This window comes from Perna viridis, chromosome 12, assembly GCF_037379345.1.
Source record: "Perna viridis isolate PV_CMFRI_1.1 ecotype Kerala chromosome 12, ASM3737934v1, whole genome shotgun sequence".
In the NCBI taxonomy this organism is placed as follows: domain Eukaryota; kingdom Metazoa; phylum Mollusca; class Bivalvia; order Mytilida; family Mytilidae; genus Perna; species Perna viridis.
Genome location: NC_142456.1, coordinates 17,329,063 through 17,349,359, shown reverse-complemented (window position 1 = coordinate 17,349,359; position 20,297 = coordinate 17,329,063). Strand labels below are relative to the sequence as shown.

Genomic DNA, 20,297 nt, shown 5'->3' with positions numbered 1-20,297 from the left:
AGAACGATGCTAGATATGGCAATAGTTGCTTGCATTATAAGGCCGCAATGTTAACACATGGACAGGTACAGTGATTCATTCAATGACGATTGTTATCGTTTGTTTTCATACATGATGGCGCACGTGGTACGTTGCGAGTGTTACCAAGTACATGTGTAAGTGATTTTTATGGAATAAGATATAACTTTTCTAGAACATAATGTTTTATATTTTTTATTAACTATGTATTTAATGCTCATTCACACTACTGAAATGAATGAAAAAAGCTGATACATATTGGAATGTTACCTGTGTTTGTTTACATGATTAGGGTGGGAAGTCATTTACAAACACAAGAGCAACGTTCAAAACGTTGGACAGTGATCATATAGCTATCGAAAACTATCCACAGTTATTGTCTCAAAGCTTTTTAAGGACGTCATACTAGAACAAGTGATAGCAATCCGGGAAATTTTAATAACGCAAACTACTGGAGCATATCCTCAAGTTTTGTTGCTGTTTTGTTTGCAAGGAGGTTTTATTCAAAGTTGCTTGGGAATGTACATTGACTAACACAATAACTTAATTATAAAAATGTTGACATCATTTTGAGATATATTTAAGAAAACTATTGACATTTTCACAAAAAATCATAATAGTCAAATTTATCGAAATGTATGATGTAACAATTCTAGTGTCATCTTAAGTCACATCCATACTTAAATGGACTACTGTTAGTGTCAGTTTAGTTAGCCTATTTTCTATGAATTGAAAGAAAAAAAAAACTTATGAAATATCATAATAAAAATTGACCATTCAATATGCCCTTAAAAAAATGTGCTACGGTCAACGCTTTAATATGCAATAAAACATTAAAATTGCAACACTCTTAAATGATGATCTAGTCATAGTTATTAGCAATGTACTTAATGAATGATTGTTTGTCATATTTCCACAACAAAATGTTAAGATAAAAAGTTAAATTTATTTTGAAGCTCTGCCAATACATATCTGTTAACATTTTGTCTCGTGAGGTCATCGCACAACCACCAGTGAAACATTGACAATAATAACGATCGATGTATATTATGGTTACGTTTAGAAGCACATGTCAAGAGAAAACCGAAAGCTTACAAAATTTTGGGACTGACTATCTGAAGTGCTAGGATGTAAAGAAGGAAATAAAAAAAAAATATTTGTCCTATTTGTTAAAGTATTTGTATTCTGTATCGATCGCAAGACTTTAATCTTTAATTCAATAAATTTTTAAAGATCGTTTTATTGCATTTTCCACCACTGTCCAAGGTTATGGGAGGGCGTCGAGCGTTCATAAAGATGTTTAACCCCGCCATACGTGTCTGTCCGAAGCCAGGAACTTGTAGTCCAGTGGGTGTCGTTGTTTTTAAGTTGGTTCTTATTCGTTTTACGCATGTTTCTATAGATTAGGTCAAATTTCGTCTTTCATAAATAGTGTCATTATTTTTGGGTCTTTCACAGCTTGCTTTAGTGTATGAGTTTTAACAATCACTGAAGACTGTGTGGTGACCTGTCGTTGTTTTATTGTTCGTTGTTTGACTTTTAGTGGTTGACTGTCTTTTTGGCAATCATACCACAACTCATATTTTTATATTACATATAGTTTTCGAACGACGCTTTTTAACCAATCTAAAGAAATATTCTAAATACAATAAGATGATGTAATTTTGAAAACAAATCAAATCTTTTTGAAAATTCTAAAGGGTTCTTTTTTATAACTAAATATGTATCAGAAGCGATGCATCTTTCTCGAGATACAACATAGATAAATTACGAAATGTGGAAAATCGAGAGGACACGATTTTTGTTAGGAAAGAACACAACGGAAACGTTCAACTTAGGTCAAACTTTGATATTTATCCCGCATCTTTCTGCTAAAGTCTTTGACAAACCCATTAAAAAAAAACAACTGAGAGAAAATACTGTTCCCTATGATCCACATGAAAGGATTTATAACTACAAATTATTTTTAATAGTTTATTCTTATCATACTTTTGCTATTTTTTTTATGGAGTTCACAAATATACTAGCATTTCGTCTTTAAACTACAGATCCTTGATTTAGACATGAAGTGTATTAATTACGTTAAAAACGCGCACATTATTTGGAATTTCGTTTCAAATAGTCATACTTCAAAAACCCATTTCAGGCATCCTGTTGTTTTTAGTCTCTTGTTCTGTTACGGTCATGTGACATTCTTTAGTACGATCATCTCGGCGACATTTACACCTTTGAATTTCATTATAGATATCTATTCTTTTTTCAGTTTTGAGGCTGTTGAAACACAAAGAACCTCCGACTTATTTGTATTTCTAAAAGCCTCATTGTTTTAATATATATAGCCACTGTTTGATAGAATTATCAATTCAGAATACACATGCAGATAAAGAAATTGCAATTTATCGTTGTATAAGACATATTACCTAAACATGAATTACTCTGTATTTAAAATGTGATAATTGGTATTTTGAACGAAACTTTTTTTCAGAAATAGTTTTCAGTCATTTGACAAATTTAAAAACGAAGTAGCTCGACATATCGGTAGTTTGCAAATGCCTTAGAATATGACATCCGAAGTAGTTCCTTATATCTTATCTACAGGGTAAGTCACGTAAAAACATGGTAATGTATCTTATATCATGTATATTACCTATATGAAAATGTTATAAATTGATTCTTTAGAGTTTGTTTAAGAGAAAACACACGAGGAGATGTTTGGCAGGGGTTATCAAGGAGCAATATATTCTTTTATAAATATTTCAAAACAACAATTCATCATATACATATATACATGTGACCAAAACCAATATCGCATATACCTACCAAACTCCAACTATATGTCATATAAGGCTATGTATATTTAACTTTGCAGCAAAAATCGTACATGAACGTGTTTCTAACCCTTCTGGTGCTTAGTCGTATGTGTAATACGTATTTCAATAATTTACAGTCCTATAACTTCGTTTAATCCTTTAGTTACTTGGAAAAATAACAATTCAAGTCCGTGGTAGACGAAAGAGGAATATAAAACTATGATATGTTGAACTAATCAGTTTTCATGGTGTAGATGGATACACCGTAACGATCCTCGAGTTCATAATGACGACCATAAATTTTCTGTAGTGATGACTTCAATCATGTAGCAATCCTAACCCTCTTCCAGAAGCCTAATTGCAAGAAGTCCAGCGCCATAGAAAATGTCTGCGGCAAGATTTGGCATAACGTATGAGCTGTAATATGAAAACTCAATATGCAGGTGCGGAAGGGATGTGGCCACAGAAGAAAAGGAAGTTAACAATTCTAAATGAAAAGTAAAGCTTTTTGTCGTGACGTTCGGTCAGTTGTTTTCTTTGACCATCGAACTCTTAGTATAGGTCAAGATATGAGGCGGACTTCACAGTGTCTGTAGTATCCTTCATCTCAAGTTCTTTGGGGTAGATGCAATGTATCAAATCTCCGAAATTAGGATCGTTTAATAAGTCAACTATATAGCGGAAACTGAGATAAAAAGATCTAGCTAAACGATGCTCTTTCTTTTGGATCAGATCAGCTATGAAGTCAGCCTCATAAGAGTTATGTAGTTCTACATATATACGCATTATTGCATGTATGATAAAAACAATTATCTATGCGTTCGCCATTTTAAAAAAAGGCCATAAATCAAAAAGTTTGCATTTGCCACATGCTGGGTTCGTCAGGCCATAGTACGCGAAATCTAACCGCAAATCATAGTGGTGCATCGTGTTGGGAAAGATGCCACGTTCCTCGCACGTTAACGACAATACCCACCTCTCCCTATTTCCACTGGCAATCAAGATTTGTCGACCCTATTATCCTTGTGTCCCATCCCATTTTTCATTATTGAAATATTGCTGTTTGGGCGATAAACCCCAACAATCAATCAATCAGTATATCAAATACATACGAATCATTTCATTTTGAGCATTCTGTCAAAGTCTTATAAAAGACTACAACTACAAATGAATGAATTGTGCTTTAAAAGATGACTTGCAGGTCTTAATAAATAATTTTACAAATCTGCTATTACAGTGTAAATAAATTGATATGAAAACACTTACGAATTTGTAAAAAAGAAAGTTAAGAATAAAAAATGTGCAAGATTTTAGCAGCAAAGCAAGATGACTTCCATCATTACATTATTGTTTCTTGATAACCCCAACCAAATATCACCCAGTTTATATTCTTTGAAGCAAATGTTCAAAAGCTAAAATGTTTAATACTTTTTAAAAAACACGTGATATTATCGTCTCTTAAACAGACATGCTATAAAGTGTTTGCTTTTACGGACATTTTAATTAAAAACTGAACTGTGAAAAATATTTCTTTTCTTAACACCATAGAATGTGTGTGCCTACGGTCAATTCAAAGCAATTTAACAAGCAATCATTCTTTAAGTTTTAAAGCAGGTAAACAATGTACATAGTATGTTACTAAAATGATGTTAAATACTATGTTTGTTATATATCTAACAGTGTAAAATAAGTAAACAACATTATGTAAATAGTATTGAAATTTACAAGTATTAGCAACGTACTTGAAAAATGTATTCTGGTATCTAAACATGCTGTTCGACCGCTCCAATTCCTTATATTTGACATTTAAAAATATTTTGCAAATTTTCATACATTTTTATTAGTAAATTACTACAAAGCATTAGAAAAAATAACGGAACGCCACAAAAGCACCACCATATTACCATTATAAAGAGTAATCAAAATAAATATTTTTAGACGTTTTTGTGTTAGATTCCCCTGGTGCAAAAGTTTTGCATTTTGGTGTATTTTTATATTGTAATTAATAAAATGTAGTAATTTTACTGTATTCAGTCTTTGGTTTATCAGTGCCTCAGTGTTTTGATTTGGTTAGTAGTTTGATCTATTGATTACTATCTCATTAGTTATGCTAATGATATGCGACGCTAGTTGAACTCTCTGAGTAGTACTGATTTTAATTGGATTAATTAGTCAGGTGGAAATTCTGACGCAATTTCTGAATAAGTATTCGTTCTTTTTATTGGTTTTGAATTGGACTCTTGTTTGATTTCGTTCTGTGATTTTCCCTGAGTTCCATATTTTCATGTTGTTTCTCTAAAGGTTTAAAAGTTTCATCAATATTTCGTCAACTTTAATTACAAATAAAGAATCCACTGATTTAAGAAATGGTATTTTAAAAAGCCATCAGTTCCGGTATTTTTATTGGAAAATCGAAATCGTCTCATTTGTCATAAATATGTTGTATGGAGGGTGCCATTTTCTAGTGTTATATCTTAATCAAAACTGGTACCTACATCCTTCATTTCTGAGTAAAGTCGTCTATCATCTCATAGACACAATTTGGTTATGTGACAGTGACGTAATCTACCCTTTTTGATGATTTACTCATTTTATTATGATGCTGAAATTGAATGGAAAAGGAATGCCAGTGACATTTTTGTTTGTCATTTTTAACGCAGTGATGGCGTTTATATTTTAAACGTACGCGTGCTTTTAGTACTATGTAAGACAATGGTTGGAATCTTTGAACGATATAAAAGTAGTTGGGCATGTTTTGCAATTTATAACACGCATGGTGACACAATAAGAAATAAATTTACACATTTCAAGCAAATACAATAACTTATTGTACTAATATTTTTTTCATCAAGAAAAATGCAGAAATATTTTCAGTCATTTCAAAATATATTTTAATGTTTAAAGTGCACATTTGAAGTGTGCTACATTTAGAATATCATTATTGCAAAATTCAAAACCTAATTGAGAAGTCTGTTTCTAAAAATCGTATTCTTAAAATAGTGACATTTTGATAAATTGTGGTTAGTTTCTGTGCTATGATGATTCCGCTTTAATCAAATCAATGCTGTCTTTTTCAGAACAGTTCTTTAATAGACATTTAGAGATAATGCATTAATGCTTATCTGCACGCTGATCGATGTCCTAATAGCTAAAACTCTTTTATTTTTATCTTAGTATGTCACGTAACACTGCACAATATTAAACGCAACAAGGACCCGGAAAACGAAACATTACAGGTCATCTCTTTTTATCAGTTAATGATGTAAAAATAGTATATTTACTCACGTAACATTTGGGATTTTAACATTATGATTTAATTAAAGTAACGGTAAAAGTCTGTTTGTATTTTAGCGATAAAATGCAATAAGCAATCATTTGTACTTTAATTTTTTTTCATGAGACATAGGTCACCAAACTTGACGCAAGGGTTTTTTTCCACATTTTATATAGATTTTTAGGGCGTTTGGACAATTTTGTAATCTACTGAATAACTGGTATATAACATTTCTTTAAAAAATGCATAAACACACTTACCTGGCATTTTATCATATAACATGTTCATAGAAGGTCTGTAGAACTCTTTTCCATGAATTTTGCCCACATTGACATTGGAAAAGGCTTCTGCAAAACAAATGGTTGTGGTTTTACGATCATAGTTCTTTTTATTATTTGATTATTGTTTTCATAATTTCAAACGCTATTCGCCCATTGAAAATATATCCTTTTATTTAATTTTGCAAGATGTCATAAAAGAAAATTGGTTTACCATAAAATGGGAAGTTTCTTTTCAAAAAGACACGTAAACATTTCTTTCGCCACCAAGTTTAAAAATAATGTTCACCACCATCGTAGTGGAGACGATAAAGCATTGTGCCTAATACTTGTCATACGTTTTTACGTTTTCTCTTGAAAATAAGCGATTCAAAACTTCTTTTTTAAAAAATTGTGAAGTGTTTTGTTAAATTGACAACATTGTACAGTGCAACATAGGAAAACGAAACCCCAATTGGACAGATATTTGTTGGATTTATGCAGGTATACGGTTCAAAGAGGATGTTTGATTTTCACAATTTATCCAGGTATCGGCGTGGAAGATTTCATCACTGTACTTAATAAAGGTTTTATAATCTAGGCCTTATTCATACACTTGAATAAAAATTATGCGATTATATGCGATTATATCGACACCGATATCATCCAGAGACCCCCCACCACATATCATACTTAGAGCTTTGATCACATACCAAATAATAAACGAAACATTGCCTGGCATTCATGAAAAGTATGTTTTCGTACCTTTAGACAAATCCAAATAAACATTGTTTTAAATTGTAATATAGATTAATGTAAACAGTAAAAACAATTGTCATTGCTACAACGACATTAAAGCAAGAGAATAATGATTACAGCAGTTCAGTTCTTTCTTGACTTCACTTCCATACCTCTTTTCAAATGTCTAACATTTATTCTCATAGCTGCTTGTCCAAAATGGCATTCACTCTAACGAAAAGACATGGTGTTTTCGTGAAGAAGTAAAATTGTATTCAATTGTAACAAAATTAAAAGATGAGATGAGATGAGATGCAAAATATCAATCAAGTTATTTAATCAAAAACTTCGATCTTTCAACACTTTTTACTGCTTTCCACATCAGCATTTTATAGCTATACTCATACATCGTCGCAATTCCAAGTAAGATGAAACAACCATATATAAAAATATTTAACTTGGAATTTTGTTGTTCTTACTTTAATAAACATGAAAACTCCTTATTGCATATATCAAGTGCGTTTCAACAATAATGTTAAAAACAGATGTTAAAAAGTGTATTTCTTATTCAAAAAGTCACATGTTTTGTAAAGAGTCTAAACTGATCATAACATTCAACTTGTATTTCTACGATACAATTTGTCTGCCAAAATTGATTTAATTCGATTGAAGTCTTCGAATGAAGACTCTTTAGGTAGGAAAGTGTGGCAGGATGGTCTACCTGAGTTTAGTAGGTAGTGAGATTTAAATAGCCTGTTAATTGACTTGGCTAAAGAATAATCATTTTTTAGCCAAATCTGTTTTACGCTGGATAGTCATTGAGTGGTCTTAGGTTCGATCCTCGGTGGCGGAGTATAATATTATGAGTCATCATGCGTTCACGTTATATTTTACATTCAGCTAAAGAATTAATCGAACTTACATTTGATCCCCATGCCAACATATGGTTTAGTCTGCAATAAGACTATGACATTTAATCAACTTCTTCTGTTTATATCTGGTGAAATGGTTTGAACAATGGATCAATATACTTCTGGTGTACATAAAAAAGTTCAGTGGAAAATATTCTATTTATTGCTAATCCCAAAAGTTTCATGTAAATGCTTATAATTGTAATTGTATATCATTCAATGATCATTAAATAATTGCAAAGTATTCATTACAAATTACTGGAAAAACCACAATGAAGGCATATATCTACTAATATTTCTATTAGTAAAGATTAATAGATTCCATTTCCAATGTGTACGAAGGCGCATTTAACTTGTAGTCGATGATTTGAAAAAAGAATATTTCACATACACGCACACACGCACGCACGCACGCACGCACGCACGCACACACACATGGTAATAAAAACTAAATAATATTATTAAACCTATGTTCCTTTGTTTTGTCTAACGGCTAATCATAATGAGGTATTGTCATGCGGAGGTCGGTTAAACTTTATTCACTGACACTGCCGTTTCATATGTTAAATGTTAAAAACAATTATACCATGAAAATGATATGAAAACATAGATATTCTGTTTCTCAAGTTTAACAAATTCATGTTTACATTTTAAGTATATTTTTATTACCAATATATTCCCAAAATATTAAATGTGTCGATTTCGGATTTGACCTATACGTCTGAGTAATTAATATCATAGAAGATTGAAATAATCTTTAAAGAATTATTTGGATCACTTTATTTGCTGGTCGTTTGATTAATCGTTTTTTTTTCTTTCATTTTATCAATGAAAAATGTTTTTTTACACATATAATATTAACAATATAATTATATAATGTATAAACATGCTTTAAATCACGCGATCAGGGGGGTAGTTCATTTGATGTACTTCATTTAATTAAAATAATGAAAACGTACATCTATACAATCCCAATCAAAAATATTAGTCGTTCCAATATGTACCGGTTTTAAATATATCTTACGTCTTGTCAAATATTGTGAGCAAAAATGATCTGATTTCTTTCTTTTCCTTCCAGAGATTTAAGTTCAATTATAGCTTTAAGATCTTTCATGTTTATCATGTTGGAAACTTGAATACTGTGCAAATTCAACAGAGCAAAAGTGAGAATTTCGTACTCATGTTTATTTTCCGAATTGTGATTGTAAACGGCACATACATGTATAAACAGTTTTTTTTTCTACTATTGCGATTTTATTTTGTGAAAAAAAAAAAAAAAAAAAAACAAAGTTAAATATATAACTTTTGATTCCAAAATAGATTGTCTTAAATTTTAGCTCTGATTAGGTGACAAAAAAATTATTCCTGCTGACAAGTAAGTAAAACTTAAGAAAATAAATAAAAGTAATTTGCGAGTTTTTATATTGCCGATTCAATGAAAGGTGGTTATTCTATAGACGTGATGCTTTAATGAACTGTTACGGTTCCTAAAAACGATTATTCTTGACACGCATGGAATATGTTGAGGATACAAAATAATTATGATTGATGTTTTGCATTTCCCAACTCAAAAACCTAATACACCGTTGCTACCCCACAAAAGACGGTACACCTAGAAACAGACACATATGCTCATCTACTCGTTGACAATTTTTCACTCTTATGACGCTGACTTTATATTGATCTGATCCAAAAAGAAGAAATATTGTTAAGCTAGATCCTTTGATCTCAGTTTCTCCTATATAGGTGACATATTATTGTTAAACATTCCTAGTTTCGGCGATTTTAAACATTCATCTAAACACAGAAATTAAAATAAATGATACTACAAACATTGTGATGTCAGTCTCATATATTTATCTTCACTGAGAAAAAAGCCATGGAGAAGAAAGACTATAAACGAAGCTATACGACAAACGCAATGACTTTTTATTCTGTATTGTCAACTTTCCTTTTATCTCTGATAACATTCCTTCAGCAGCTGCGTATATAGTTCTTATATCCAAACCCAGAACTTGCCGTAACTACGCTCGACTTATTACAATTAAGTTTCTGGAACAGGGTTATATTGCTAAAATATTGATGTATTCATAACAGAAGTTTAATGATCGTCATCATGAACTCGTAGATCGTTACGGTATATCTCTCTGCACCATGAATACAAATTTATTCACAGTATCAAAGTTTTTCTTTCCACTTTCGTCTACACAGAAAGATGTTTTATGAGCATTTTGGCGGGTTTTTCCACAAAGCAAAGGAAACTGACCTTTACAGTTTTTAGTTAAGTACGAGCTGCCCATTTACTTTTGTTTCTTTAGACGTGTTATGTTAGTTAGTCCATGTTCTTTGTTTTGAGTATCTACTTTTTGTGTCTAGTCATCATCTCTGGATTGCGGTCTTTTGATTTCCAGTTTAATGTTCCCTTGATTACTTTCTAGTTACGTGCTGAATTGTTACTACTCGTCTGTGAGTTTAGATGTCTAAGTAACATTTCTTGAAACTTATCGCCAGTTTCGTATTTAAAAAAAAGCATGAATGTACTTTTGAAAAAGGTACAATGTCGATTCGTATAAAGAAATCAACATTTTAATGCATATATGTTTATATATATTCCATTATATTTTCTGTCACATACATTCTTATTTTTATTTTAGGGAGGTCGGGATCATAATTGGACATGTTATCGCTGGCAAATTGCTAATTGTTTTAATTTTCTAGATAAGGAGTTGTGTGAAACATCGACAGTGTCATTGCCAAGGCTCCCTTCTCGATTAAGATTAACTGAGGCGCCTCTACATATGCAATCCAATATTCATGAAGACACTGAAGAAACAAATTATTAATTTTAGCAGTAGCACTAAAAATCATTTATTTGAAAAAAGAAAAACAGACTGCATGACATTGTAAAATATTTGATGTTGTTTCATTTTTATTGGGATATAATCTACTTTGGATAATTTTTGAACTTATCACAGTAATTATTGGGTAATTTCATAGAATAACAAGACGGCATAGAGATAATAGAAGATTAACGTGATGTAAGTAGCATAAAGCGCATATCATCATAGGTAAATAAGTTTCCAAAGTGGTGTAATTTAATGTCATATTTAAAAGACTTATTTTAGAAATATTTGTTATACATGTGTGGGATTCTTTTCAACGTTACCAATTTTTCGACGACGGAGTATATAATTCGTTATTTTTAATCTTAATCTATGTTTTCATGTTTACGTTTTATAATAAAGATACATTCATAAAATTTAGCATTGAAGAAATTACAAACCGTCAGTAATGAAAAAAGAAATATTGAGGTGAACTGTAATCAATACACCAACATCCAAAACAGTTAAAGCCTTCAAAGATCAATATAAGGTCTTTGTAAAATGTACACACACCTTTAAACCAGCTCTGACAGACCCCGACTATAACGGTTATAAATCCATGGTGACAGATCGATGACTATTCTTTATAAAGAAAGTTTTAAGTAAAATAATTACACAAATACATGTAAATGACCAACATCTCCTTACTGCTGACAGGGGCACAAAGTTTGCGGTGGGATTACACCCGTTCACTTTTTGATGATGTGTAATTTTTCTTGTGCTATAACGTCGTGTGGAAGAAAAATCACAGAAGTGAAAGTGTAGGTTTTACTGTAAATTACTGCATATAAAGGATAAGTTTTACCCAGTAAGCAGTTATAACTCGAATGTTGAACATCTAAGGAGCAAGAAGAGGTATACTACTATACACTACTACTATATACTACTATATAAAAAAAGTCCTCTTCTGCATACTACTAAATCAAGTAACATTGGACATTTTTATTATTTTTTTCTTCTTTTATGAATGTGGTTTAAAAGAATAAATATCAAATGCCAATAGATAGTGATTCACTACTTTTTTTTTATTTTTGTTCTATATTTGTTTTCTTTATTTCAAGAATGAGTTATATTTCTTCAAATCGCTAAATGTTGGAGTGTACTTGGGCTAACAGTAACAAGTTAATTAAATGTTGATATCATTAAGAGTTATATTGGAGGGAATCGAAAGGTATTTTGAAGAATAAAAAAAAAATAAAATAAAATAAAGAAAAAATTAAAGAGGTTGGTATATTTTAGGGGAAAGGGTAGGTTTTTAACTATATCTTTGAGTATTTTTTAAAGATGAACCTTATTTTCGAGATGACATAGAAATCTTATTCGCAGGAATTTATTTTTCAAAAGAGAAAGGACATTTTTTTAATGCGTGAATGGTCTGCATTTTAGAAAAAAAACGTAGTAAAATAAAGCTAGCGAAGAAACGTAATGATGTGTGTAAAATAGTATCATTCACCCACATCAAAGTTTGGAAAAAAAACTGTTTTGGTTGAATCCTTTTAATTCCAATCCCCAAAAAATTTATGAAATGAAATCATTGTTTTTTTTCCTTGGAGACTCTCATTGAGTGAAGTGACATCACTCAACCGACAACATGACATTGTTGTCAATTCCGATTTTAGAATTAAATGTTGAAAACTATATTCTATCAAATTAACTTTTTGAAAATACTGTTTCACGCCTTTAATCGGCTCTACCCTTTGTTAGTACATACATAAGTCTGCCCTAACTTGGTAATGGTATACAATGGTATATTGAAGGATTGAAACGATTTGTCCCCTTGTCGAAAAGAATAGACTCGATATGTTCAAGGCAAATAAAATTGACAAATGTTTCCCATCACACTTCCCATCATTTTTTCAACTTTAATACGTGTATCCAAGACTTTTATATGTGAATTTGTAATGAGCATCGTTAACGTTTAAGAACATTTCTCCCAAAGTTCAAAACTTCATGTAAATAAAATTACCAAAATGTAAGGATGAAAAGAACACATTAGACACATTAGGAAGTATATTTGTGTTTGATTGTATAAACGATCAGTGGAAGGGTTAAATTATTTACCTCCTACCCATATAATTATATAAAACTGTTGATACATTCAATATAACTTTAAATAACATTACATAGTATTTTTCAACGACGTCCTTTGATCGTTCCATACAAGCATATGTTGTAGTTATATAGATAACATAGGAATTGGTAAATTTGATAATTTACAAGTGTGGTTTTTCATATACAAATTCGTGTATGTATCAATATTGTTTGGAGTTTGACAGAACTGTAATTAGTTTTTAAATAATTAAAGTACTAACAAATATACAAACTGCTGATAATTGCTGATGGTATTTTCTACAGTTCACAATTCCTTCACAGTGCTGCCTTGTAAGGTATCACTGATCAGAACAAATAAAAAAGTCATATATTTTCAATCTTGACAATTATATATTGTATCAAACAGAGCATATCGTCCGCATCGGCTGCAAAAGTGTTTTGAACAAATCAATGTTGCCTTTATACTCGAATTCACCTCACTGTTTTCATTTTTGTTAAATTGTCTTTTAAATTACACATACGTTCCCTTAAAAAACTTGCCATTTCATTCATGTTGTTCTGTACTACAACTCTTATACAATTATTTCTCGTTCTTACCTCCGAGATTGAAATATTTCCATATTTATTTTTTATACGAGAATTTTGCACTGAACGTATTGTTTATCCGCCATCTTGTTTCTATGGATATTTTGAGATGTTCCCTATTACCTCACAATTGAAGAACTGAAATACTATGATTTCCCGCCATATTTCTGATTCCTTGCTAATTCAATACTGTATGTGGTAAGTCATATTAGGCACCAGTTTTAACTTTGTCATTCGGAACTTCGAATTTTTTTCTTTCACAAGAAAGAACAGAAATATGGCGGGAAATCATGATATTTCAGCTCTTAAATTGTGAGATAATAGGGAACATCTCAAAATACCCATAGAAACAAGATGGCGGATAAACAATACGTTCAGTGCAAACTTCTCGTAGAAAAAATATATTTGGAATGTTTTCGATCTCGGAGGTAAGAACGAGAAATAATTGTATGAGATTGTAGTACAGAACGACATAAATAAAATGGCAAGTTTGTTAAGGGAACTTTTGAGTAATAAAAAAAAATAATAATCTAAAAAACAGGCTGACGTGAATTCGACTATATGTGTAAATTGTCGCCAAAAGTATTACTGTTGTAACAGGGACTTGTGTGACTGAAATGAAGCTTCAGTTTCAAGTTTGACAAATAGCTAGCTCCTTTTGGTCATAGATATTATTACTTCTTTTGTTCATTGCGTTGCAATTGCAAATAAAGGTACATTAATTAAGAGTTGAACGTTCTGTAAGACATATTACCATATTTTATTAGTAAAACAACAAAATTTTGAACAAATATTATTTTGTTTTTTAAGTTTATTTTGACAAATTTAAGAACGACGTAGCTCGATATTTGTAGATCGCGAAAGTTTACAAATACCTTAGGCTTTAAATAGAATATCCAAATTAGTTCCTTATTTCTTATCTACAGTGTTAGTCATTTAAAAACGTGGTAATATATCTTAAAAAATTATGTAACGCTTTCATTTTATTGTCGATATAAAGACAATGAAACTGCTCTAAATTGATCTCTTTAAGTTTGGTTAAACAAACTAGGAGATGTTTGGTCGGGGTTATCAAGGATCAAATATATATATATCCATAAATATTTTTATTCAAAGATTCAATACATATGCATGTGAACGAAATTGAGTTCATATAATGCTGGATGTATATTTAAATATGCTGAGAAAAACCGTCATTAAAGTTTGTCTGACCTTTCTGGTACTATTTCGTAAGTGTAAAACTTTTGTTTTGACATTCCAGTTTTTATCTTGTTTATTCTAAAAATACAATTCAATTACTTACATTAGAAAAAATTACGTGGAAACTTCAGAGAAAAAAGGCTGAATGGATTTTGATAAATTTCCTTCTTTACAAGTGTGATTCAAATGGAAATAGAAGTTAAACTGATTCAAAATACATTTGTTTGTTTATAACAAAACGAGCTAACAAAGTAAAATCTAGCCAAAAACTTGTTTCCGCACACCGCGATATTTTGATTAAAGTTATGAAGGTTACATGTAGACATCCATGAACTTGGAAAATATGCATTTGCTTTTTTTATGTTGATACGTCATACGTTCATAGCGGTATTTGATTTTGCATACATTAATTTTTTTTGCATGAATGAAACAATGCTCTTGCCAAGTAGCAAAAAAGTTTAACAAAATTATGTTAAATGGCGTTACCTTGTTAACGTAAAATATTTCCTTTTTTTAAGACCAAAGTGACGGAAGGAGAATATCTATCCCTACCAGCAAGTAAGTAGATGCATATCTTAATTTATACATATAATCATGTTTCATTTCAAAAGGAAACGCAATACCAATGGTGCAAATGAGAGGGTACGCTTAACAAAGAGACTAAAAAGGAGTACACAGAGACGCAAAACAAAACAAACATGTAAATGTTCATTTACAGAACATTTCAATGGTATCATAAGTCGCTAACCAGACTGCTCTAAACAATTTTTACGTTTTCGTCCGATTAAGATGGTACAAATGTAAATAAAACAAACACTATTTTAAAAGTTGGGTTTTTTTCATTCTATGTTTTTAAACTGCAACATTCGTAAAGAGCATTACTCTTAATTTTTTTTCTTCAGAGAAGGTGGAATTATATTTGGATACGTTGTTGCTGGCATCGTTGGAGTTGTATTACTATGCCTACTTTGTTTTGGAATAAGCATGTTAATAGAAAAGTGTGAGTGCAAATGCATGGGAAAAAGTTCAGAAGTTGCACCAAACCCAAACCCGACATGACGAGACAGTCTTAAATGAATAAGAAACTAAGTAATCCAAGCAAATACCTACTTTTTGTCTACTTAAATAGATGCATAATACATTACTGTTTGAACAATATCATTCTTCACTAATTCTGGTTTAATCTACATTTAAAAGATACTGTATTAATTGTCATACTTATAAAATACAAAATTACCAATCATATAATATTATGTATTTTAGTATACAGTACACGTGTTTCAAAGAGTACCCTCTAATATGTAGTACTAAAATCAAATACAAAGGAAGATCTTAATCCAACCAATACAAGAAGTCCTCAAAATCAAAAGTATCGAAATAGTAGTAGGCAGCCAGTAGGCAGAAGAATCCAGCAATAAGAAAATCTACTGTATACAATACAAGGAATGAAGCCACGGTGATTTATGAATTTTGAAATACTTAATACTACTAGTTTCGATACAAAAATATGAGATGATTCGTGGTCAGACAAATCTGACTTCAGATTGTGAATACAAAAGTACCAATCATATAACTTAGCGCATTTCAAATGCTGTACATACGTGTTTCAAGGAGTAACTTCCTAGAAAAGTATTAAATTTTAATGCAAAGAAGGATAAAAAAAAATGTATACAAAAAGTTATTAATACCAAAAGTATAGTAATAGGAAAAGGGCAAATCCAGCACCAAGACGTTCTTCCAAGTGCACTACAAGGAATGAAGCCTCGGTGTTTTATTGATTTTAAAATAAGTAATATTGCAAAGGTAAATAAATATTGTATGAAATGATTTTAATGATACTTCAGTTTTAAAAATGTCCGTGTAGGTAAATACGGAGTAATTTATTTTTCATCTTCGAGATTATATATAATTTAGTTTAAACCACACTCGAACTGAAGAATCAATGCTAGGTTTCGATGCAAATTTGGTCGTTCCCTCAGAGGGACTCGAACCCCCTTCTCTTCTCTGACATCTATGGCAAAACAATATTATTTGCGGAAAAATGAAGCTTTTTCCGTCTGGTCAAAGAAAGTTTGCAAAAAAGTTTATATATATAGCCTAGCTGGCCGAGTGGTCTAGGGCGCTGAACTGTGTGCAGTCGGTGTCGCCATAGATGTCAAAGCGGTACGAGTTCGAGTCCCGCGGAGGGAACGACCAAAGATTTGCATCGCAAATTTGACAGTTCTAACATCGTTGGGAATTTTTCAGACCCTTCTATAAGTTTTTATTATCTTCCCTGTAACAATTTGATCCGATGGAGCAGTGTACAAAGAACGTATGTTCTAATTGTTAGAAAAAAAATGTAATTTTGCTGTAATTTATAGTTTCCTCAGTTTTGGACTTTAATCAAAGAAAGTTTATTATTCCGACCAGCAAGTAAGTAAAAACATATATATCACAATATCAATATGCAATAGTATTAAAAATTTCTAACCTGCACTTGACTATTTATGAGCACCCCGGGGCTTAGAGAACGCTTACTATACCGGTGCATCAGGTCTATGCTCCCAGTTTTTAGTGTAGTCCAAGTTGCTCATTTACTTTTGTTACTTTGTATGTATTATTTGGTTGTTTATGTTCTTTGCTGTGTTTGTCTGTTTTCCATGTCTGGTCTTTGTCCCTGGATTACATTCTTTTGATTTCCGTTAGAATCTTGGTTCCCTTGATTGCTCTTCAAAGGGATGTTGGAGCTTGTCAAAGTAGCATAGTAGTTTGAAAAGTTTTATCATGCGACTAAAGCAATGTTTTATTTCTTAGTATAATGACAATATGTTTATATTTATCAAAATATCGACGCTTTGCTTGTAAAAAATCCTGATTTTAAACATTACTGTCTGATAATACGTTCTGTATACGAATTACAATTCACAAATCACCATAACGAAAAGAAAGTATGCACCTCTCCATATAAAATATAGAGATTAAAAACTTTTACTCAATTAATATGTTTTATATTCATTCCCCTGGCGTCAGTTTCACAAAAAGTCGTCAGTGTAAAATTGATCGTAAGTTATGACGTAACAATGATATTTTCTGCTATGACGTCATTACTTACGATCAATTTTACACTTACGACTTTTTGTGAAACTGTCGCCTGGTCTTTGTTCAATATAATTTTAATGAGTCAATACACTCTTTTGACCTGGTAAGAGGTTAATAATTGACAGGTATTTCAAATATAACAGTCAACAATAGTTCATTTAAATGTTGTTGAAATTCAAGATAGATGGTCGAATAAATTATACCAGTTATATGAAATTAATATAATGTATGTATGAAATACAAACTTAAATATGCTAAAAACAACCTATAAAAACAGCTCACCTATTTTTGTTATCAAATTAAAGTCGTCTGACCTATATGTTTGCCTAAAGGGCTTCCATATCATCTTTTCAATATATTTATGCACATGCAATTACATCCTCACGAAATGGAAAATCCGCAATCGAAAATAATAATAAAAAAACTACCGAATGGTCAGCAGTGGGATAATTTGAATATTGTTATAATCCATTAGCATGGCCTAAATTTGAACACAAGATACGAAGACATACGCAATAGGGGGAACCAAACCAAATAAAATACAAACAAAACTTAAGATAGGAACATTACACACACCCCCCAAAAAAAAAATAATAACCTGCAGTACGAACTCGCACAAAAAAAAAACGGAATTCACAACAACTATTCCGGAAAAGTAAACAAGCCATGCTTCGCCAGCGGCATACGTCATAATCATTTGGTAAGTGAGTATCATCCGGTAATAGTCTAGCAACAATAATACAACTCCCCGACACTAGTCACATATAGGTCCTGTCAAAAAGAAGATTCACACTCGAGCGAAATGCAATTCAACATGCATTATGATGTAAACATAGTTAGTAATTTTTTCCGAAATAGTCAAAATTAAATCACGAAAATAAAACACTGCCGTAAACATACAACATTACCAACTGTGTGTTCTGATCATGAACTAGATATAACATCACTATTTAGTTGAATCGTGCAAAGAATTTACTAGAAGATTTCAAACAAAACAAAATATATCTGTTTTAAACGCCCTCACACGATAGAATTAGTTTTATCGAAAATAGTAATTTACATTTAGCTGTATCCGCGTATGGATATTCGTGTGCCTCGAAAACATGGAAGTGATGGAGCATCTGTATGTTTTTAATTTTTATTAAACCTGGCGCATTTAGAGGATTTGAAATATAACTAAAATGTGAAACAATCGAAATAAAAATACAAAGAACTTCTTATGTGCAAGATGAACGGCAATTTAAAAGATATAAAACGATCAATCCAAAAAGCATGTTGATTGCTGTCAAAAATACATATCATTGACATATACACAATAAACTTGAGTATGGCTTAAAAAAAAGAAAGAAAAAAACGTACATACACACTGTGTATGAGATACCTCATAGAATGCTCCATGCCTGTGTGACTGAGAGACGTACTGGTTTACAGAAGAACCGTTTGTGTTAGCATTCGATAAAGAGTAAAGCTCAATATATCTACGTTACAACTCACACAGTCGATGGCTTCGACCATTGGTAGTGGCCGTTTCATTTGGTCCATGCTGACAATTTTTTTTTTGGAGTCAATTGAATTCCTTGGCTGTTCATCCACATTTCATCATTATAATAATTCAAAAAATCATTAAAACAATATAAATCATTTCTTGATAGAAAATTTGTTTTCATAAAAGGACAGGCCTATTCATATTAATTTGATTTATATTTTAATCCTGGATCCCTTAGTTTTCCATTTCATCTGTTCACCAATTTTATAACCTAAATGTAACTCAGACTCCACTTAAAACTAGGAGCATGGACAAGGTACACCGGTAGGGTAAGCGGAGATGCAAGTAATGTTAAAATAAAGACTTTTCCGTACATCTATGTCTTGCGCCGTTTTTCCAGCTGAGCTGATCACATGCAATTTATTAAGATATTTACAGTGTATTTTCTGATCCCCTTCTCCAAATATATTTTTTAATTTGTCATGGAAAGATGGTGGTAAGAAAAATCAAGGAAACCAAGATTCCATCGGAAGTCAAAAGAATACACAAGAAAGATAAATACCAGATAGTGAAAAGGGGAAAAAGAAAGACACGACAAAGAGCATAAAATATCCACCCCCCCAAAAAAAAAAGAAAAGAAAAAGAAAAAGAAAACGCGTACAAGGAAATTCAAGTAAATAAGCACCCCAGACTCTCTCAAAATTAAGAGTATGTATTAGATGCACCAGTAGGATATGCGTACCCTGCTTTTTTAGACACACCCGTCGAGTTTCTCATATGATATCGTGGATAATGACAGAGAAAGGTTCCTGGTAGATAAAAGAAAAATGAAAAACTATGACAGGGTGAAAAAATTGGTTCTCATGGTTCGTTCAAATGTATACACCAAATGTATAACAATCCATGAATTTATGACGACAAGCATAAAACTTCCGAAGAGATGGCATCAATCTGGTAACAACATAAACCTTTTCCTGAAGACTTATTTTATAAAAATCTAGCA

General features: G+C 31.4%; 1 long non-coding RNA gene across 1 annotated transcript; it reads left to right on the top strand.

Moving 5' to 3' along the window:
- The first annotated feature begins 14,643 nt into the window (after positions 1–14,643).
- On the top strand, positions 14,644–15,958 carry LOC148601497 (uncharacterized). Its single transcript, XR_015917349.1, has 3 exons — positions 14,644–14,756; positions 15,246–15,285; positions 15,630–15,958. It is a non-coding gene; the product is annotated as an uncharacterized LOC148601497 (long non-coding RNA).
- Positions 15,959–20,297: the final 4,339 nt, after the last annotated feature.